The 22,444-nt window shown below is 45.7% G+C and overlaps 9 non-coding genes across 9 annotated transcripts; all 9 read left to right on the top strand.

The window, feature by feature from the left end:
• The first annotated feature begins 998 nt into the window (after positions 1 to 998).
• Positions 999 to 1,081, top strand: TRNAL-CAG (transfer RNA leucine (anticodon CAG)). The gene has a single exon. It is a non-coding gene; the product is annotated as a tRNA-Leu (tRNA).
• A 1,130-nt stretch (positions 1,082 to 2,211) lies between these two features.
• TRNAL-CAG (transfer RNA leucine (anticodon CAG)) lies at positions 2,212 to 2,294 on the top strand. Its single transcript has one exon. It is a non-coding gene; the product is annotated as a tRNA-Leu (tRNA).
• Positions 2,295 to 3,425: 1,131 nt separating this feature from the next.
• TRNAL-CAG (transfer RNA leucine (anticodon CAG)) lies at positions 3,426 to 3,508 on the top strand. Its single transcript has one exon. It is a non-coding gene; the product is annotated as a tRNA-Leu (tRNA).
• Positions 3,509 to 4,638: 1,130 nt separating this feature from the next.
• Positions 4,639 to 4,721, top strand: TRNAL-CAG (transfer RNA leucine (anticodon CAG)). The gene has a single exon. It is a non-coding gene; the product is annotated as a tRNA-Leu (tRNA).
• Positions 4,722 to 7,064: 2,343 nt separating this feature from the next.
• On the top strand, positions 7,065 to 7,147 carry TRNAL-CAG (transfer RNA leucine (anticodon CAG)). The gene has a single exon. It is a non-coding gene; the product is annotated as a tRNA-Leu (tRNA).
• A 1,130-nt stretch (positions 7,148 to 8,277) lies between these two features.
• On the top strand, positions 8,278 to 8,360 carry TRNAL-CAG (transfer RNA leucine (anticodon CAG)). The gene has a single exon. It is a non-coding gene; the product is annotated as a tRNA-Leu (tRNA).
• A 2,343-nt stretch (positions 8,361 to 10,703) lies between these two features.
• On the top strand, positions 10,704 to 10,786 carry TRNAL-CAG (transfer RNA leucine (anticodon CAG)). Its single transcript has one exon. It is a non-coding gene; the product is annotated as a tRNA-Leu (tRNA).
• Positions 10,787 to 14,342: 3,556 nt separating this feature from the next.
• On the top strand, positions 14,343 to 14,425 carry TRNAL-CAG (transfer RNA leucine (anticodon CAG)). The gene has a single exon. It is a non-coding gene; the product is annotated as a tRNA-Leu (tRNA).
• A 3,557-nt stretch (positions 14,426 to 17,982) lies between these two features.
• On the top strand, positions 17,983 to 18,065 carry TRNAL-CAG (transfer RNA leucine (anticodon CAG)). Its single transcript has one exon. It is a non-coding gene; the product is annotated as a tRNA-Leu (tRNA).
• Positions 18,066 to 22,444: the final 4,379 nt, after the last annotated feature.

The following is a 22,444-nucleotide window of genomic DNA, read 5'->3' on the forward strand; positions in this document are numbered from 1 at the left end:
GCTAAATCGCAGTAAATCGGTAAAGCGGGAAATCACAGCATCTTCAACAAATCGTGATAGAGGGGCAGAGATAAAGGTTTCGACCCTACATATCAAGAGCGCAGTTGTCAATAGTTCAGCAGGTTCACAGTGCAGAAGGTTCAGTGGCACCATGGTCCCCTGCGTCCCAATCACAGCTGGTTTTTAACTTCTGTATTCATGGCATGGGAGGGGTGTGTTGCATCGTGCACACACGGTGCCTGTTTCGCAGATAAGTTTTAATAAATACACAGAGAATAATATAGAGTCATTGGCAACGAGGAACACCTTCCCTGACCTTTTATTCTCTCCGGTTCCACGTCACCGCGCCTACCATCCAACTCCAAAACTCGGGGCAGACTAACATTCCCTACCTCCCTTCGTGTGCATCATAGGCGTGCCCATGACGAACACAACATTTCTCCTTAACCAATACAAAACAAACATAGCTGCTCAAAAAAAAGATACTATACTAAACCATTATACTAGAATAGTACACAACAAGAAATGCCACATTCAGTCAATCCACCCCGAATCCTTGCAGCCGCGTTGAGCATGGCGGTCGAGGACTCAAACTGTACCGTTCAAGTCCTTGTCTCAGAGGCACTGAGTTGATTGGTATGGAGCCAGGCACCTCCTCATCTGAATCTTGAACTGGCTCCAAATTCTGCATGTCCACACCCCCTGTAGTAGATGATTGAGAATTAGTAGCAGTCACCACCGGCCATGTGCACTGGCTCAAAATTCAGCATGTCCACACCCCATGTAGTAGATGATTGAGAATTAGTAGCAGTCACCACCGGATCCACTGTCAGGATGATCCATCCTCTCTCCTTCATCAGCTTCAGATCCCACTGTTTCCCTGAGCAGTAAGGTCTGGAATTGAAAATACAGAGGACATTAAACAACATTCACTCAGTACATGGCACTCATTTTGGTTTATAAGCTGGAAATTGAGCCATCAGTGCAGTGTCAAGAGTGTCAGGATGGCCGAGTGGTCTAAGGTGCTGCGTTCAGGTCGCAGTTTCCCTTGGAGGCGTGGGTTCAAATCCCACTTCTGACAAGTGTATTTTGCGAGGTGGATACATTTTTGGAGTTTTTTTTCCCAAGCACCGTATCAAAAACAATGTCAACAGTTTCTGTAAATTATCGATAAGATCTATTTTCCGGTGCTTGCACTAATTGCCTGAAGTTGGCTAAATCGCAGTAAATCGGTAAAGCAGGAAATCACAGCATCTTCAACAAATCGTGATAGAGGGGCCGAGATAAAGATTTCGACCCTACATATCAAAAGCACAGCTGTCAATAGTTCAGCAGGTTCACAGTGCAGAAGGTTCAGTGGCACCAGGGTCCCCTGCGTCCCAATCACAGCTGGTTTTTAACTTCTGTATTCAGGGCATGGAAGGGGTGTGTTGCATCGTGCACACACAGTGCCTGTTTCGCAGATAAGTTTTAATAAATACACAGAGAATAATATAGAGTCATTGGCCACGAGGAACACCTTCCCTGACCTTTTATTCTCTCCGGTTCCACGTCACCGCGCCTACCATCCAACTCCAAATCTCGGGGGAGACTAACACTCCCTATTTCCCGTGGTGTGCATCATAGGCGTGCCCATGACGAACACAACATTTCTCCTTAACCAATACAAAACAAACATAGCTGCTCAAAAAAAAGATACTATACTAAACCATTATACTAGAATAGTACACAACAAGAAATGCCACATTCAGTCAATCCACCCCGAATCCTTGCAGCCGCGTTGAGCATGGCGGTCGAGGACTCAAACTGTACCGTTCAAGTCCTTGTCTCAGAGGCACTGAGTTGATTGGTATGGAGCCAGGCACCTCCTGATCTGAATCTTGAACTGGCTCCAAATTCTGCATGTCCACACCCCCTGTAGTAGATGATTGAGAATTAGTAGCAGTCACCACCGGCCATGTGCACTGGCTCAAAATTCAGCATGTCCACACCCCATGTAGTAGATGATTGAGAATTAGTAGCAGTCACCACCGGATCCACTGTCAGGATGATCCATCCTCTCTCCTTCATGAGCTTCAGATCCCACTGTTTCCCTGAGCAGTAAGGTCTGGAATTGAAAATACAGAGGACATTAAACAACATTCACTCAGTACATGGCACTCATTTTGGTTTATAAGCTGGAAATTGAGCCATCAGTGCAGTGTCAAGAGTGTCAGGATGGCCGAGTGGTCTAAGGCGCTGCTTTCAGGTTGCAGTTTCCTTTGGAGGCGTGGGTTCAAATCCCACTTCTGACAAGTGTCTTTAGCGAGATGGATACATTTTTGGACTTTTTTTTTCCAAGCACCCTCATCAAAAACAATGTCAACAGTTTCTGTAAATTATCGATAAGATCTATTGTCCGTTGCTTGCACTAATTTCCTGAAGTTGGCTAAATCGCAGTAAATCGGTAAAGGGGGAAATCACAGCATCTTCAACAAATCGTGATAGAGGGGCAGAGATAAAGGTTTCGACCCTACATATCAAGAGCGCAGTTGTCAATAGTTCAGCAGGTTCACAGTGCAGAAGGTTCAGTGGCACCAGGGTCCCCTGCGTCCCAATCACAGCTGGTTTTTAACTTCTGTATTCATGGCATGGGAGGGGTGTGTTGCATCGTGCACACACGGTGCCTGTTTCGCAGATAAGTTTTAATAAATACACAGAGAATAATATAGAGTCATTGGCCACGAGGAACACCTTCCCTGACCTTTTATTCTCTCCGGTTCCACGTCACCGCACCTACCATCCAACTCCAAAACTCGGGGCAGACTAACATTCCCTACCTCCCTTGGTGTGCATCATAGGCGTGCCCATGACGAACACAACATTTCTCCTTAACCAATACAAAACAAACATAGCTGCTCAAAAAAAAGATACTATACTAATCCAGTATACAAGAATAGTACACAACAAGAAATGCCACATTCAGTCAATCCACCCCGAATCCTTGCAGCCGCGTTGAGCATGGCGGTCGAGGACTCAAACTGTACCGTTCAAGTCCTTGTCTCAGAGGCACTGAGTTGATTGGTATGGAGCCAGGCACCTCCTGATCTGAATCTTGAACTGCCTCCAAATTCCGCCTGTCCACACCCCTTGTAGTAGATGATTGAGAATTAGTAGCAGTCACCACCGGCCATGTGCACTGGCTCAAACTTCTGCATGTCCACACCCCATGTAGTCGATGATTGAGAATTAGTAGCAGTCACCACCGGATTCACTGTCAGGATGATCCATCCTCTCTCCTTCATCAGCTTCAGATCCCACTGTTTCCCTGAGCAGGAAGGTCTGGAATTGAAAATACAGAGGACATTAAACAACATTCACTCAGTACATGGCACTCATTTTGGTTTATACGCTCGAAATTGAGCCATGAGCGAGGTGTGAAGAGTGTCAGGATGGCCGAGTGGTCTAAGGCGCTGCGTTCAGGTCGCAGTCTCCCTTGGAGGCGTGGGTTCAAATCCCACTTCTGACAAGTGTATTTTGCGAGGTGGATACATTTTTGAAGTTTTTTTTCCCAAGCACCGTATCAAAAACAATGTCAACAGTTTCTGTAAATTATCGATAAGATCTATTTTCCGTTGCTTGCACTAATTGCCTGAAGTTGGCTAAATCGCAGTAAATCGGTAAAGCAGGAAATCACAGCATCTTCAACAAATCGTGATAGAGGGGCCGAGATAAAGGTTTCGACCCTACATATCAAAAGCACAGCTCTCAATAGTTCAGCAGGTTCACAGTGCAGAAGGTTCAGTGGCACCAGGGTCCCCTGCGTCCCAATCACAGCTGGTTTTTAACTTCTGTATTCAGGGCATGGAAGGGGTGTGTTGCATCGTGCACACACAGTGCCTGTTTCGCAGATAAGTTTTAATAAATACACAGAGAATAATATAGAGTCATTGGCCACGAGGAACACCTTCCCTGACCTTTTATTCTCTCCGGTTCGACGTCACCGCGCCTACCATCCAACTCCAAAACTCGGGGGAGACTAACACTCCCTACCTCCCTTGGTGTGCATCATAGGCGTGCCCATGACGAACACAACATTTCTCCTTAACCAATACAAAACAAACGTAGCTGCTCAAAAAAAAGATACTATACTAAACCATTATACTAGAATAGTACACAACAAGAAATGCCACATTCAGTCAATCCACCCCGAATCCTTGCAGCCGCGTTGAGCATGGCGGTCGAGGACTCAAACTGTACCGTTCAAGTCCTTGTCTCAGAGGCACTGAGTTGATTGGTATGGAGCCAGGCACCTCCTGATCTGAATCTTGAACTGGCTCCAAATTCTGCATGTCCACCCCCCCTGTAGTAGATGATTGAGAATTAGTAGCAGTCACCACCGGCCATGTGCACTGGCTCAAAATTCAGCATGTCCACACCCCATGTAGTAGATGATTGAGAATTAGTAGCAGTTACCACCGGATCCACTGTCAGGATGATCCATCCTCTCTCCTTCATCAGCTTCAGATCCCACTGTTTCCCTGAGCAGTAAGGTCTGGAATTGAAAATACAGAGGACATTAAACAACATTCACTCAGTACATGGCACTCATTTTGGTTTATAAGCTGGAAATTGAGCCATCAGTGCAGTGTTAAGAGGGTCAGGATGGCCGAGTGGTCTAAGGCGCTGCGTTCAGGTCACAGTCTCCTTTGGAGGCGTGGGTTCAAATCCCACTTCTGACAAGTGTATTTTGCGAGGTGGATACATTTTTGGAGTTTTTTTTCCCAAGCACCGTATCAAAAACAATGTCAACAGTTTCTGTAAATTATCGATAAGATCTATTTTCCGTTGCTTGCACTAATTGCCTGAAGTTGGCTAAATCGCAGTAAATCGGTAAAGCAGGAAATCACAGCATCTTCAACAAATCGTGATAGAGGGGCCGAGATAAAGGTTTCGACCCTACATATCAAAAGCACAGCTGTCAACAGTTCAGCAGGTTCACAGTGCAGAAGGTTCAGTGGCACCAGGGTCCCCTGCGTCCCAATCACAGCTGGTTTTTAACTTCTGTATTCAGGGCATGGAAGGGGTGTGATGCATCGTGCACACACAGTGCCTGTTTCGCAGATAAGTTTTAATAAATACACAGAGAATAATATAGAGTCATTGGCCATGAGGAACACCTTCCCTGACCTTTTATTCTCTCCGGTTCCACGTCACCGCGCCTACCATCCAACTCCAAAACTCGGGGGAGACTAACACTCCCTACCTCCCTTGGTGTGCATCATAGCCGTGCCGATGACGAACACAACATTTCTCCTTAACCAACACAAAACAAACATAGCTGCTCAAAAAAAAGATACTATACTAAACCATTATACTAGAATAGTACACAACAAGAAATGCCACATTCAGTCAATCCACCCCGAATCCTTGCAGCCGCGTTGAACATGGCGGTCGAGGACTCAAACTGTACCGTTCAAGTCCTTGTCCCAGAGGCACTGAGTTGATTGGTATGGAGCCAGGCACCTCCTGATCTGAATCTTGAACTGGCTCCAAATTCTGCATGTCCACACCCCCTGTAGTAGATGATTGAGAATTAGTAGCAGTCACCACCGGCCATGTGCACTGGCTCAAAATTCAGCATGTCCACACCCCATGTAGTAGATGATTGAGAATTAGTAGCAGTCACCACCGGATCCACTGTCAGGATGATCCATCCTCTCTCCTTCATCAGCTTCAGATCCCACTGTTTCCCTGAGCAGTAAGGTCTGGAATTGAAAATACAGAGGACATTAAACAACATTCACTAAGTACATGGCACTCATTTTGGTTTATAAGCTGGAAATTGAGCCATCAGTGCAGTGTCAAGAGTGTTAGGATGGGGAGTGGTCTAAGGTGCTACGTTCAGGTCGCAGTCTCCTTTGGAGATGTGAGTTCGAATCCCTCTTCTGACAAGTTTCTTTTGCGAGGTGGATACATTTTTGGACTTTTTTTTTCCAAGCACCCGTATCAAAAATAATGTCAACAGTTTCTGTAAATTATCAATAAGATCTATTGTCCGTTGCTTGCACTAATTTCCTGAAGTTGGCTAAATCGCAGTAAATCGGTAAAGTGGGAAATCACAGCATCTTCAACAAATCGTGATAGAGGGGCAGAGATAAAGGTTTCGACCCTACATATCAAGAGCGCAGCTGTCTATAGTTCAGCAGGTTCACAGTGCAGAAGGTTCAGTGGCACCAGGGTCCCCTGCGTCCCAATCACAGCTGGTTTTTAACTTCTGTATTCAGGGCATGGGAGGGGTGTGTTGCATCGTGCACACACGGTGCTTGTTTCGCAGATAAGTTTTAATAAATACACCGAGAATAATATAGAGTCATTGGCCATGAGGAACACCTTCCCTGACCTTTTATTCTCTCCGGTTCCACGTCACCGCGCCTACCATCCAACTCCAAAACTCGGGAGAGACTAACACTCCCTACCTCCCTTGGTTTGCATCATAGGCGTGCCCATGACGAAAACAACGTTTCTCCTTAACCAATACAAAACAAACATAGCTGCTCAAAAAAAAGATACTATACTAATCCAGTATACAAGAATAGTACACAACAAGAAATGCCACATTCAGTCAATCCACCCCGAATCCTTGCACCGGCGTTGAGCATGGCGGTCGAGGACTCAAACTGTACCGTTCAAGTCCTTGTCTCAGAGGCACTGAGTTGATTGGTATGGAGCCAGTCACCTCCTGATCTGAATCTTGAACTGGCTCCAAATTCTGCATGTCCACACCCCTTGTAGTAGATGATTGAGAATTAGTAGCAGTCACCACCGGCCATGTGCACTGTCTCAAACTTCTGCATGTCCACACCCCATGTAGTCGATGATTGGGAATTAGTAGCAGTCACCACCGGATTCACTGTCAGGATGATCCATCCTCTCTCCTTCATCAGCTTCAGATCCCACTGTTTCCCTGAGCAGGAAGGTCTGGAATTGAAAATACAGAGGACATTAAACAACATTCACTCAGTACATGGCACTCATTTTGGTTTATACGCTCGAAATTGAGCCATGAGCGAGGTGTGAAGAGTGTCAGGATGGCCGAGTGGTCTAAGGCACTGTGTTCAGGTCGCAGTCTCCCTTGGAGGCGTGGGTTCAAATCCCACTTCTGACAAGTGTATTTTGCGAGGTGGATACATTTTTGAAGTTTTTTTTCCCAAGCACCGTATCAAAAACAATGTCAACAGTTTCTGTAAATTATCGATAAGATCTATTTTCCGTTGCTTGCACTAATTGCCTGAAGTTGGCTAAATCGCAGTAAATCGGTAAAGCAGGAAATCACAGCATCTTCAACAAATCGTGATAGAGGGGCCGAGATAAAGGTTTCGACCCTACATATCAAAAGCACAGCTGTCAATAGTTCAGCAGGTTCACAGTGCAGAAGGTTCAGTGGCACCAGGGTCCCCTGCGTCCCAATCACAGCTGGTTTTTAACTTCTGTATTCAGGGCATGGAAGGGGTGTGTTGCATCGTGCACACACAGTGCCTGTTTCACAGATAAGTTTTAATAAATACACAGAGAATAATATAGAGTCATTGGCCACGAGGAACACCTTCCCTGACCTTTTATTCTCTCCGGTTCGACGTCACCGCGCCTACCATCCAACTCCAAAACTCGGGGGAGACTAACACTCCCTACCTCCCTTGGTGTGCATCATAGGCGTGCCCATGACGAACACAACATTTCTCCTTAACCAATACAAAACAAACGTAGCTGCTCAAAAAAAAGATACTATACTAAACCATTATACTAGAATAGTACACAACAAGAAATGCCACATTCAGTCAATCCACCCCGAATCCTTGCAGCCGCGTTGAGCATGGCGGTCGAGGACTCAAACTGTACCGTTCAAGTCCTTGTCTCAGAGGCACTGAGTTGATTGGTATGGAGCCAGGCACCTCCTGATCTGAATCTTGAACTGGCTCCAAATTCTGCATGTCCACCCCCCCTGTAGTAGATGATTGAGAATTAGTAGCAGTCACCACCGGCCATGTGCACTGGCTCAAAATTCAGCATGTCCACACCCCATGTAGTAGATGATTGAGAATTAGTAGCAGTTACCACCGGATCCACTGTCAGGATGATCCATCCTCTCTCCTTCATCAGCTTCAGATCCCACTGTTTCCCTGAGCAGTAAGGTCTGGAATTGAAAATACAGAGGACATTAAACAACATTCACTCAGTACATGGCACTCATTTTGGTTTATAAGCTGGAAATTGAGCCATCAGTGCAGTGTTAAGAGGGTCAGGATGGCCGAGTGGTCTAAGGCGCTGCGTTCAGGTCACAGTCTCCTTTGGAGGCGTGGGTTCAAATCCCACTTCTGACAAGTGTATTTTGCGAGGTGGATACATTTTTGGAGTTTTTTTTCCCAAGCACCGTATCAAAAACAATGTCAACAGTTTCTGTAAATTATCGATAAGATCTATTTTCCGTTGCTTGCACTAATTGCCTGAAGTTGGCTAAATCGCAGTAAATCGGTAAAGCAGGAAATCACAGCATCTTCAACAAATCGTGATAGAGGGGCCGAGATAAAGGTTTCGACCCTACATATCAAAAGCACAGCTGTCAACAGTTCAGCAGGTTCACAGTGCAGAAGGTTCAGTGGCACCAGGGTCCCCTGCGTCCCAATCACAGCTGGTTTTTAACTTCTGTATTCAGGGCATGGAAGGGGTGTGTTGCATCGTGCACACACAGTGCCTGTTTCGCAGATAAGTTTTAATAAATACACAGAGAATAATATAGAGTCATTGGCCATGAGGAACACCTTCCCTGACCTTTTATTCTCTCCGGTTCCACGTCACCGCGCCTACCATCCAACTCCAAAACTCGGGGGAGACTAACACTCCCTACCTCCCTTGGTGTGCATCATAGCCGTGCCCATGACGAACACAACATTTCTCCTTAACCAACACAAAACAAACATAGCTGCTCAAAAAAAAGATACTATACTAAACCATTATACTAGAATAGTACACAACAAGAAATGCCACATTCAGTCAATCCACCCCGAATCCTTGCAGCCGCGTTGAACATGGCGGTCGAGGACTCAAACTGTACCGTTCAAGTCCTTGTCCCAGAGGCACTGAGTTGATTGGTATGGAGCCAGGCACCTCCTGATCTGAATCTTGAACTGGCTCCAAATTCTGCATGTCCACACCCCCTGTAGTAGATGATTGAGAATTAGTAGCAGTCACCACCGGCCATGTGCACTGGCTCAAAATTCAGCATGTCCACACCCCATGTAGTAGATGATTGAGAATTAGTAGCAGTCACCACCGGATCCACTGTCAGGATGATCCATCCTCTCTCCTTCATCAGCTTCAGATCCCACTGTTTCCCTGAGCAGTAAGGTCTGGAATTGAAAATACAGAGGACATTAAACAACATTCACTAAGTACATGGCACTCATTTTGGTTTATAAGCTGGAAATTGAGCCATCAGTGCAGTGTCAAGAGTGTTAGGATGGGGAGTGGTCTAAGGTGCTACGTTCAGGTCGCAGTCTCCTTTGGAGATGTGAGTTCGAATCCCTCTTCTGACAAGTTTCTTTTGCGAGGTGGATACATTTTTGGACTTTTTTTTTCCAAGCACCCGTATCAAAAATAATGTCAACAGTTTCTGTAAATTATCAATAAGATCTATTGTCCGTTGCTTGCACTAATTTCCTGAAGTTGGCTAAATCGCAGTAAATCGGTAAAGTGGGAAATCACAGCATCTTCAACAAATCGTGATAGAGGGGCAGAGATAAAGGTTTCGACCCTACATATCAAGAGCGCAGCTGTCTATAGTTCAGCAGGTTCACAGTGCAGAAGGTTCAGTGGCACCAGGGTCCCCTGCGTCCCAATCACAGCTGGTTTTTAACTTCTGTATTCAGGGCATGGGAGGGGTGTGTTGCATCGTGCACACACGGTGCTTGTTTCGCAGATAAGTTTTAATAAATACACCGAGAATAATATAGAGTCATTGGCCATGAGGAACACCTTCCCTGACCTTTTATTCTCTCCGGTTCCACGTCACCGCGCCTACCATCCAACTCCAAAACTCGGGAGAGACTAACACTCCCTACCTCCCTTGGTTTGCATCATAGGCGTGCCCATGACGAAAACAACGTTTCTCCTTAACCAATACAAAACAAACATAGCTGCTCAAAAAAAAGATACTATACTAATCCAGTATACAAGAATAGTACACAACAAGAAATGCCACATTCAGTCAATCCACCCCGAATCCTTGCACCGGCGTTGAGCATGGCGGTCGAGGACTCAAACTGTACCGTTCAAGTCCTTGTCTCAGAGGCACTGAGTTGATTGGTATGGAGCCAGTCACCTCCTGATCTGAATCTTGAACTGGCTCCAAATTCTGCATGTCCACACCCCTTGTAGTAGATGATTGAGAATTAGTAGCAGTCACCACCGGCCATGTGCACTGTCTCAAACTTCTGCATGTCCACACCCCATGTAGTCGATGATTGGGAATTAGTAGCAGTCACCACCGGATTCACTGTCAGGATGATCCATCCTCTCTCCTTCATCAGCTTCAGATCCCACTGTTTCCCTGAGCAGGAAGGTCTGGAATTGAAAATACAGAGGACATTAAACAACATTCACTCAGTACATGGCACTCATTTTGGTTTATACGCTCGAAATTGAGCCATGAGCGAGGTGTGAAGAGTGTCAGGATGGCCGAGTGGTCTAAGGCACTGTGTTCAGGTCGCAGTCTCCCTTGGAGGCGTGGGTTCAAATCCCACTTCTGACAAGTGTATTTTGCGAGGTGGATACATTTTTGAAGTTTTTTTTCCCAAGCACCGTATCAAAAACAATGTCAACAGTTTCTGTAAATTATCGATAAGATCTATTTTCCGTTGCTTGCACTAATTGCCTGAAGTTGGCTAAATCGCAGTAAATCGGTAAAGCAGGAAATCACAGCATCTTCAACAAATCGTGATAGAGGGGCCGAGATAAAGGTTTCGACCCTACATATCAAAAGCACAGCTGTCAATAGTTCAGCAGGTTCACAGTGCAGAAGGTTCAGTGGCACCAGGGTCCCCTGCGTCCCAATCACAGCTGGTTTTTAACTTCTGTATTCAGGGCATGGAAGGGGTGTGTTGCATCGTGCACACACAGTGCCTGTTTCGCAGATAAGTTTTAATAAATACACAGAGAATAATATAGAGTCATTGGCCACGAGGAACACCTTCCCTGACCTTTTATTCTCTCCGTTTCCACGTCACCGCGCCTACCATCCAACTCCAAAACTCAGGGGAGACTAACACTCCCTACCTCCCTTGGTGTGCATCATAGGCGTGCCCATGACGAACACAACATTTCTCCTTAACCAATACAAAACAAACGTAGCTGCTCAAAAAAAAGATACTATACTAAACCATTATACTAGAATAGTACACAACAAGAAATGCCACATTCAGTCAATCCACCCCGAATCCTTGCAGCCGCGTTGAGCATGGCGGTCGAGGACTCAAACTGTACCGTTCAAGTCCTTGTCTCAGAGGCACTGAGTTGATTGGTATGGAGCCAGGCACCTCCTGATCTGAATCTTGAACTGGCTCCAAATTCTGCATGTCCACACCCCCTGTAGTAGATGATTGAGAATTAGTAGCAGTCACCACCGGCCATGTGCACTGGCTCAAAATTCAGCATGTCCACACCCCATGTAGTAGATGATTGAGAATTAGTAGCAGTTACCACCGGATCCACTGTCAGGATGATCCATCCTCTCTCCTTCATCAGCTTCAGATCCCACTGTTTCCCTGAGCAGTAAGGTCTGGAATTGAAAATACAGAGGACATTAAACAACATTCACTCAGTACATGGGACTCATTTTGGTTTATAAGCTGGAAATTGAGCCATCAGTGCAGTGTCAAGAGTGTCAGGATGGCCGAGTGGTCTTAGGCCCTGTGTTCAGGTCACAGTCTCCTTTGGAGGCGTGGGTTCAAATCCCACTTCTGACAAGTGTATTTTGCGAGGTGGATACATTTTTGGAGTTTTTTTTCCCAAGCACCGTATCAAAAACAATGTCAACAGTTTCTGTAAATTATCGATAAGATCTATTTTCCGTTGCTTGCACTAATTGCCTGAAGTTGGCTAAATCGCAGTAAATCGGTAAAGTGGGAAATCACAGCATCTTCAACAAATCGTGATAGAGGGGAGGAGATAAAGGTTTCGACCCTACATATCAAGAGCGCAGCTGTCTACAATTCAGCAGGTTCACAGTGAAGAAGGTTCAGTGGCACCAGGGTCCCCTGCGTCCCAATCACAGCTGGTTTTTAACTTCTGTATTCAGGGCATGGGAGGGGTGTGTTGCATCGTGCACACACGGTGTCTGTTTCGCAGATAAGTTTTATTAAATACACAGAGAATAATATAGAGTCATTGGCCACGAGGAACACCTTCCCTGACCTTTTATTCTCTCCGGTTCCACGTCACCGCGCCTACCATCCAACTCCAAAACTCGGGAGAGACTAACACTCCCTACCTCCCTTGGTGTGCATCATAGGCGTGCCCATGACGAAAACAACATTTCTCCTTAACCAATACAAAACAAACATAGCTGCTAAAAAAAAAGATACTATACTAATCCAGTATACAAGAATAGTACACAACAAGAAATGCCACATTCAGTCAATCCACCCCGAATCCTTGCAGCCGCTTTGAGCATGGCGGTCGAGGACTCAAACTGTACCGTTCAAGTCCTTGTCTCAGAGGCACTGAGTTGATTGGTATGGAGCCAGGCACCTCCTGATCTGAATCTTGAACTGGCTCCAAATTCTGCATGTCCACACCCCTTGTAGTAGATGATTGAGAATTAGTAGCAGTCACCACCGGCCATGTGCACTGGCTCAAACTTCTGCATGTCCACACCCCATGTAGTCGATGATTGAGAATTAGTAGCAGTCACCACCGGATTCACTGTCAGGATGATCCATCCTCTCTCCTTCATCAGCTTCAGATCCCACTGTTTCCCTGAGCAGGAAGGTCTGGAATTGAAAATACAGAGGACATTAAACAACATTCACTCAGTACATGGCACTCATTTTGGTTTATACGCTCGAAATTGAGCCATGAGAGAGGTGTGAAGAGTGTCAGGATGCCCGAGTGGTCTAAGGCACTGCGTTCAGGTCGCAGTTTCCCTTGGAGGCGTGGGTTCAAATCCCACTTCTGACAAGTGTATTCTGCGAGGTGGATACATTTTTGAAGTTTTTTTTCCCAAGCACCGTATCAAAAACAATGTCAACAGTTTCAGTAAATTATCGATAAGATCTATTTTCCGTTGCTTGGACTAATTGCCTGAAGTTGGCTAAATCGCAGTAAATCGGTAAAGCAGGAAATCACAGCATCTTCAACAAATCGTGATAGAGGGGCCGAGATAAAGGTTTCGAGCGTACATATCAAAAGCACAGCTGTCAATAGTTCAGCAGGTTCACAGTGCAGAAGGTTCAGTGGCACCAGGGTCCCCTGCGTCCCAATCACAGCTAGTTTTTAACTTCTGTATTCAGGGCATGGGAGTTGTGTGTTGCATCGTGCACACACAGTGCCTGTTTCGCAGATAAGTTTTAATAAATACACAGAGAATAATATAGAGTCATTGGCCACGAGGAACACCTTCCCTGACCTTTTATTCTCTCCGGTTCCACGTCACCGCGCCTACCATCCAACTCCAAAACTCGGGGGAGACTAACACTCCCTACCTCCCTTGGTGTGCATCATAGGCGTGCCCATGACGAACACAACATTTCTCCTTAACCAATACAAAACAAACATAGCTGCTCAAAAAAAAGATACTATACTAAACCAGTATACTAGAATAGTACACAACAAGAAATGCCACATTCAGTCAATCCACCCCGAATCCTTGCAGCCGCGTTGAGCATGGCGGTCGAGGACTCAAACTGTACCGTTCAAGTCCTTGTCTCAGAGGCACTGAGTTGATTAGTATGGAGCCAGGCACCTCCTGATCTGAATCTTGAACTGGCTCCAAATTCTGCATGTCCACACCCCCTGTAGTAGATGATTGAGAATTAGTAGCAGTCACCAACGGCCATGTGCACTGGCTCAAAATTCAGCATGTCCACACCCCATGTAGTAGATGATTGAGAATTAGTAGCAGTCACCACTGGATCCACTGTCAGGATGATCCATCCTCTCTCCTTCATCAGCTTCAGATCCAACTGTTTCCCTGAGCAGTAAGGTCTGGAATTGAAAATACAGAGGACATTAAACAACATTCACTCAGTACATGGCACTCATTTTGGTTTATAAGCTGGAAATTGAGCCATCAGTGCAGTGTCAAAAGTGTCAGGATGGCCGAGTGGTCTAAGGCGCTGCGTTCAGGTCACAGTCTCCATTGGAGGCGTGGGTTCAAATCCCACTTCTGACAAGTGTATTTTGAGAGGTGGATACATTTTTGGAGTTTTTTTTCCCAAGCACCGTATCAAAAACAATGTCAACAGTTTCTGTAAATTATCGATAAGATCTATTTTCCGTTGCTTGCACTAATTGCCTGAAGTTGGCTAAATCGCAGTAAATCGGTAAAGCAGGAAATCACAGCATCTTCAACAAATCGTGATAGAGGGGCCGAGATAAAGGTTTCGACCCTACATATCAAAAGCACAGCTGTCAACAGTTCAGCAGGTTCACAGTGCAGAAGGTTCAGTGGCACCAGGGTCCCCTGCGTCCCAATCACAGCTGGTTTTTAACTTCTGTATTCAGGGCATGGAAGGTGTGTGTTGCATCGTGCACACACAGTGCCTGTTTCGCAGATCAGTTTTAATAAATACACAGAGAATAATATAGAGTCATTGGCCACGAGGAACACCTTCCCTGACCTTTTATTCTCTCCGGTTCCACGTCACCGCGCCTACCATCCAACTCCAAAACTCTGGGGAGACTAACACTCCCTACCTCCCTTGGTGTGCATCATAGCCGTGCCCATGACGAACACAACATTTCTCCTTAACCAACACAAAACAAACATAGCTGCTCAAAAAAAAGATACTATACTAAACCATTATACTAGAATAGTACACAACAAGAAATGCCACATTCAGTCAATCCACCCCGAATCCTTGCAGCCGCGTTGAACATGGCGGTCGAGGACTCAAACTGTACCGTTCAAGTCCTTGTCTCAGAGGCACTGAGTTGATTGGTATGGAGCCAGGCACCTCCTGATCTGAATCTTGAACTGGCTCCAAATTCTGCATGTCCACACCCCCTGTAGTAGATGATTGAGAATTAGTAGCAGTCACCACCGGCCATGTGCACTGGCTCAAAATTCAGCATGTCCACACCCCATGTAGTAGATGATTGAGAATTAGTAGCAGTCACCACCGGATCCACTGTCAGGATGATCCATCCTCTCTCCTTCATCAGCTTCAGATCCCACTGTTTCCCTGAGCAGTAAGGTCTGGAATTGAAAATACAGAGGACATTAAACAACATTCACTCAGTACATGGCACTCATTTTGGTTTATACGCTCGAAATTGAGCCATGAGCGAGGTGTGAAGAGTGTCAGGATGGCCTAGTGGTCTAAAGTTCTGTGTTCAGATCACAGTCTCTCTTGGAGGGATGGGTTCCAATCACACTTCTGACAAGTGTATTTTGCGAGGTGGTACATTTTTGGACTTTTTTTTCCCAAGCACCGTATCAAAAACAATGTCAACAGTTTCTGTAAATTATCGATAAAATCTATTTTCCGTTGCTTGCACTAATTGCCTGAAGTTGGCTAAATCGCAGTAAATCGGTAAAGCAGGAAATCACAGCATCTTCAACAAATCGTGATAGAGGGGCCGAGATAAAGGTTTCGACCCTGCATATCAAAAGCGCAGCTGTCAATAGGTCAGCAGGTTCACAGTGCAGAAGGTTCAGTGGCACCAGGGTCTCCTGCGTCCCAATCACAGCTGGTTTTTAACTTCTGTATTCAGGGGATGGGAGGGGTGGGGGTGTTGCGTCGTGCACATACAGTGCCTGTTTTGCAGATAAGTTTTAATAAATACACAAAGAATAATATGGAGTCTTTGGCCACGAGGAACACCTTCCCCTACCTTTTATTCTCTCCGATTCCACATCACCGCACCTACCATCCAACTCCAAAACTCGGGGGAGACTAACACTCCCTACCTCCCTTGGTGTGCATCATGGGCGTGTCCATGACGAACACACATTTCTCCTTAACCAATACAAAACAAACATAGCTGCTCAAAAAAAAGATACTATACTAATCCAGTATACAAGAATAGTACACAACAATAAATACCACATTCAGTCAATCCACCCTGAATCCTTGCAGCCGCGTTGAGCATGGCGGTCAAGGACTCAAACTGTACCGTTCAAGTCCTTGTCTCAGAGGCACTGAGTTGATTGGTATGGAGCCAGGCACCTCCTGATCTGAATCTTGAACTGGCTCCAAATTCTGCATGTCCACACCCCCTGTAGTAGATGAGTGAGAATTAGTAGCAGTCACCACCGGCCATATGCACTGGCTCAAAATTCTGCATGTCCACACCCCATGTAGTAGATGATTGAGAATTAGTAGCAGTCAGCACAGGGTCCACTGTCAGGATGATCCATCCTCTCTCCTTCATCAGCTTCAGATCCCACTGTTTCCCTGAGCAGGAAGGTCTTGAATTGAAAATACAGAGGACATTAAATAACATTCACTCAGTACATGGCACTCATTTTGGTTTATAAGCTGGAAATTGAGCCATCAGTCTGGTGTCAAGAGTGTCAGGATGGCCAGGTGGTCGAAGGTGCTGCGTTCAGGCCACAGTCTCCCTTGGAGATGTGGGTTCAAACCCCACTTCTGACAAGTGTCTTTTGCGAGGTGGATACATTTTTTGACTTTTTTTTTCCAAGCACCCTTATCAAAAACAATGTCAACAGTTTCTGTAAATTATCGATAAGATCTATTGTCCGTTGCTTGCACTAATTGCCTGAAGTTGGCTAAATCACATTAAATCGGTAAAGCAGGAAATCACAGCATCTTCAACAAATCGTGATAGAGGGGCCGAGATAAAGGTTTCGACCCTACATATCAAAAGCACAGCTCTCAATAGTTCAGCAGGTTCACAGTGCAGAAGGTTCAGTGGCACCAGGGTCCCCTGCGTCCCAATCACAGCTGGTTTTTAACTTCTGTATTCAGGGCATGGAAGGGGTGTTGCATCGTGCACACACAGTGCCTGTTTCGCAGATAAGTTTTAATAAATACACAGAGAATAATATAGAGTCATTGGCCACGAGGAACACCTTCCCTGACCTTTTATTCTCTCCGGTTCGACGTCACCGCGCCTACCATCCAACTCCAAAACTCGGGGGAGACTAACACTCCCTACCTCCCTTGGTGTGCATCATAGGCGTGCCCATGACGAACACAACATTTCTCCTTAACCAATACAAAACAAACGTAGCTGCTCAAAAAAAAGATACTATACTAAACCATTATACTAGAATAGTACACAACAAGAAATGCCACATTCAGTCAATCCACCCCGAATCCTTGCAGCCGCGTTGAGCATGGCGGTCGAGGACTCAAACTGTACCGTTCAAGTCCTTGTCTCAGAGGCACTGAGTTGATTGGTATGGAGCCAGGCACCTCCTGATCTGAATCTTGAACTGGCTCCAAATTCTGCATGTCCACCCCCCCTGTAGTAGATGATTGAGAATTAGTAGCAGTCACCACCGGCCATGTGCACTGGCTCAAAATTCAGCATGTCCACACCCCATGTAGTAGATGATTGAGAATTAGTAGCAGTTACCACCGGATCCACTGTCAGGATGATCCATCCTCTCTCCTTCATCAGCTTCAGATCCCACTGTTTCCCTGAGCAGTAAGGTCTGGAATTGAAAATACAGAGGACATTAAACAACATTCACTCAGTACATGGCACTCATTTTGGTTTATAAGCTGGAAATTGAGCCATCAGTGCAGTGTTAAGAGGGTCAGGATGGCCGAGTGGTCTAAGGCGCTGCGTTCAGGTCACAGTCTCCTTTGGAGGCGTGGGTTCAAATCCCACTTCTGACAAGTGTATTTTGCGAGGTGGATACATTTTTGGAGTTTTTTTTCCCAAGCACCGTATCAAAAACAATGTCAACAGTTTCTGTAAATTATCGATAAGATCTATTTTCCGTTGCTTGCACTAATTGCCTGAAGTTGGCTAAATCGCAGTAAATCGGTAAAGCAGGAAATCACAGCATCTTCAACAAATCGTGATAGAGGGGCCGAGATAAAGGTTTCGACCCTACATATCAAAAGCACAGCTGTCAACAGTTCAGCAGGTTCACAGTGCAGAAGGTTCAGTGGCACCAGGGTCCCCTGCGTCCCAATCACAGCTGGTTTTTAACTTCTGTATTCAGGGCATGGAAGGGGTGTGTTGCATCGTGCACACACAGTGCCTGTTTCGCAGATAAGTTTTAATAAATACACAGAGAATAATATAGAGTCATTGGCCATGAGGAACACCTTCCCTGACCTTTTATTCTCTCCGGTTCCACGTCACCGCGCCTACCATCCAACTCCAAAACTCGGGGGAGACTAACACTCCCTACCTCCCTTGGTGTGCATCATAGCCGTGCCCATGACGAACACAACATTTCTCCTTAACCAACACAAAACAAACATAGCTGCTCAAAAAAAAGATACTATACTAAACCATTATACTAGAATAGTACACAACAAGAAATGCCACATTCAGTCAATCCACCCCGAATCCTTGCAGCCGCGTTGAACATGGCGGTCGAGGACTCAAACTGTACCGTTCAAGTCCTTGTCCCAGAGGCACTGAGTTGATTGGTATGGAGCCAGGCACCTCCTGATCTGAATCTTGAACTGGCTCCAAATTCTGCATGTCCACACCCCCTGTAGTAGATGATTGAGAATTAGTAGCAGTCACCACCGGCCATGTGCACTGGCTCAAAATTCAGCATGTCCACACCCCATGTAGTAGATGATTGAGAATTAGTAGCAGTCACCACCGGATCCACTGTCAGGATGATCCATCCTCTCTCCTTCATCAGCTTCAGATCCCACTGTTTCCCTGAGCAGTAAGGTCTGGAATTGAAAATACAGAGGACATTAAACAACATTCACTCAGTACATGGCACTCATTTTGGTTTATACTCTCGAAATTGAGCCATGAGCGAGGTGTGAAGAGTGTCAGGATGGCCGAGTGGTCTAAAGTGCTATGTTCAGATCACAGTCTCTCTTGGAGGCATGGGTTCCAATCCCACTTCTGACAAGTGTATTTTGCGAGGTGGATACATTTTTGGACTTTTTTTTCCCAAGCACCGTATCAAAAACAATGTCAACAGTTTCTGTAAATTATCGATAAAATATATTTGCCGTTGCTTGCACTAATTGCCTGAAGTTGGCTAAATCGCAGTAAATCGGTAAAGCAGGAAATCACAGCATCTTCAACAAATCGTGATAGAGGGGCCGAGATAAAGGTTTCGACCCTGAATATCAAAAGCGCAGCTGTCAATAGGTCAGCAGGTTCACAGTGCAGAAGGTTCAGTGGCACCAGGGTCTCCTGCGTCCCAATCACAGCTGGTTTTTAACTTCTGTATTCAGGGGATGGGAGGGGTGGGGGTGTTGCGTTGTGCACACACAGTGCCTGTTTTGCAGATAAGTTTTAATAAATACACAAAGAATAATATGGAGTCTTTGGCCACGAGGAACACCTTCCCCTACCTTTTATTCTCTCCGATTCCACATCACCGCACCTACCATCCAACTCCAAAACTCAGGGGAGACTAACACTCCCTACCTCCCTTGGTGTGCATCATGGGCGTGTCCATGACGAACACACATTTCTCCTTAACCAATACAAAACAAACATAGCTGCTCAAAAAAAAGATACTATACTAATCCAGTATACAAGAATAGTACACAAAAATAAATACCACATTCAGTCAATCCACCCTGAATCCTTGCAGCCGCGTTGAGCATGGCGGTCGAGGACTCAAACTGTACCGTTCAAGTCCTTGTCTCAGAGGCACTGAGTTGATTGGTATGGAGCCAGGCACCTCCTGATCTGAATCTTGAACTGGCTCCAAATTCTGCATGTCCACACCCCTTGTAGTAGATGATTGAGAATTAGTAGCAGTCACCACCGCCCATGTGCACTGGCCCAAACTTCTGCATGTCCACACCCCATGTAGTCGATGATTGGGAATTAGTAGCAGTCACCACCGGATTCACTGTCAGGATGATCCATCCTCTCTCCTTCATCAGCTTCAGATCCCACTGTTTCCCTGAGCAGGAAGGTCTGGAATTGAAAATACAGAGGACATTAAACAACATTCACTCAGTACATGGCACTCATTTTGGTTTATACGCTCGAAATTGAGCCATGAGCGAGGTGTGAAGAGTGTCAGGATGGCCGAGTGGTCTAAGGAACTGTGTTCAAGTCGCAGTCTCCCCTGGAGGCGTGGGTTCAAATCCCACTTCTGACAAGTGTATTTTGCGAGGTGGATACATTTTTGAAGTTTTTTTTCCCAAGCACCGTATCAAAAACAATGTCAACAGTTTCTGTAAATTATCGATAAGATCTATTTTCCGTTGCTTGCACTAATTGCCTGAAGTTGGCTAAATCGCAGTAAATCGGTAAAGCAGGAAATCACAGCATCTTCAACAAATCGTGATAGAGGGGCCGAGATAAAGGTTTCGACCCTACATATCAAAAGCACAGCTGTCAATAGTTCAGCAGGTTCACAGTGCAGAAGGTTCAGTGGCACCAGGGTCCCCTGCGTCCCAATCACAGCTGGTTTTTAACTTCTGTATTCAGGGCATGGAAGGGGTGTGTTGCATCGTGCACACACAGTGCCTGTTTCGCAGATAAGTTTTAATAAATACACAGAGAATAATATAGAGTCATTGGCCACGAGGAACACCTTCCCTGACCTTTTATTCTCTCCGTTTCCACGTCACCGCGCCTACCATCCAACTCCAAAACTCAGGGGAGACTAACACTCCCTACCTCCCTTGGTGTGCATCATAGGCGTGCCCATGACGAACACAACATTTCTCCTTAACCAATACAAAACAAACGTAGCTGCTCAAAAAAAAGATACTATACTAAACCATTATACTAGAATAGTACACAACAAGAAATGCCACATTCAGTCAATCCACCCCGAATCCTTGCAGCCGCGTTGAGCATGGCGGTCGAGGACTCAAACTGTACCGTTCAAGTCCTTGTCTCAGAGGCACTGAGTTGATTGGTATGGAGCCAGGCACCTCCTGATCTGAATCTTGAACTGGCTCCAAATTCTGCATGTCCACACCCCCTGTAGTAGATGATTGAGAATTAGTAGCAGTCACCACCGGCCATGTGCACTGGCTCAAAATTCAGCATGTCCACACCCCATGTAGTAGATGATTGAGAATTAGTAGCAGTTACCACCGGATCCACTGTCAGGATGATCCATCCTCTCTCCTTCATCAGCTTCAGATCCCACTGTTTCCCTGAGCAGTAAGGTCTGGAATTGAAAATACAGAGGACATTAAACAACATTCACTCAGTACATGGGACTCATTTTGGTTTATAAGCTGGAAATTGAGCCATCAGTGCAGTGTCAAGAGTGTCAGGATGGCCGAGTGGTCTTAGGCCCTGTGTTCAGGTCACAGTCTCCTTTGGAGGCGTGGGTTCAAATCCCACTTCTGACAAGTGTATTTTGCGAGGTGGATACATTTTTGGAGTTTTTTTTCCCAAGCACCGTATCAAAAACAATGTCAACAGTTTCTGTAAATTATCGATAAGATCTATTTTCCGTTGCTTGCACTAATTGCCTGAAGTTGGCTAAATCGCAGTAAATCGGTAAAGTGGGAAATCACAGCATCTTCAACAAATCGTGATAGAGGGGAGGAGATAAAGGTTTCGACCCTACATATCAAGAGCGCAGCTGTCTACAATTCAGCAGGTTCACAGTGAAGAAGGTTCAGTGGCACCAGGGTCCCCTGCGTCCCAATCACAGCTGGTTTTTAACTTCTGTATTCAGGGCATGGGAGGGGTGTGTTGCATCGTGCACACACGGTGTCTGTTTCGCAGATAAGTTTTATTAAATACACAGAGAATAATATAGAGGCATTGGCCACGAGGAACACCTTCCCTGACCTTTTATTCTCTCCGGTTCCACGTCACCGCGCCTACCATCCAACTCCAAAACTCGGGAGAGACTAACACTCCCTACCTCCCTTGGTGTGCATCATAGGCGTGCCCATGACGAAAACAACATTTCTCCTTAACCAATACAAAACAAACATAGCTGCTAAAAAAAAAGATACTATACTAATCCAGTATACAAGAATAGTACACAACAAGAAATGCCACATTCAGTCAATCCACCCCGAATCCTTGCAGCCGCTTTGAGCATGGCGGTCGAGGACTCAAACTGTACCGTTCA

Source organism: Pleurodeles waltl, unplaced genomic scaffold (genome assembly GCF_031143425.1).
Source record: "Pleurodeles waltl isolate 20211129_DDA unplaced genomic scaffold, aPleWal1.hap1.20221129 scaffold_39, whole genome shotgun sequence".
NCBI classification, from domain to species: domain Eukaryota; kingdom Metazoa; phylum Chordata; class Amphibia; order Caudata; family Salamandridae; genus Pleurodeles; species Pleurodeles waltl.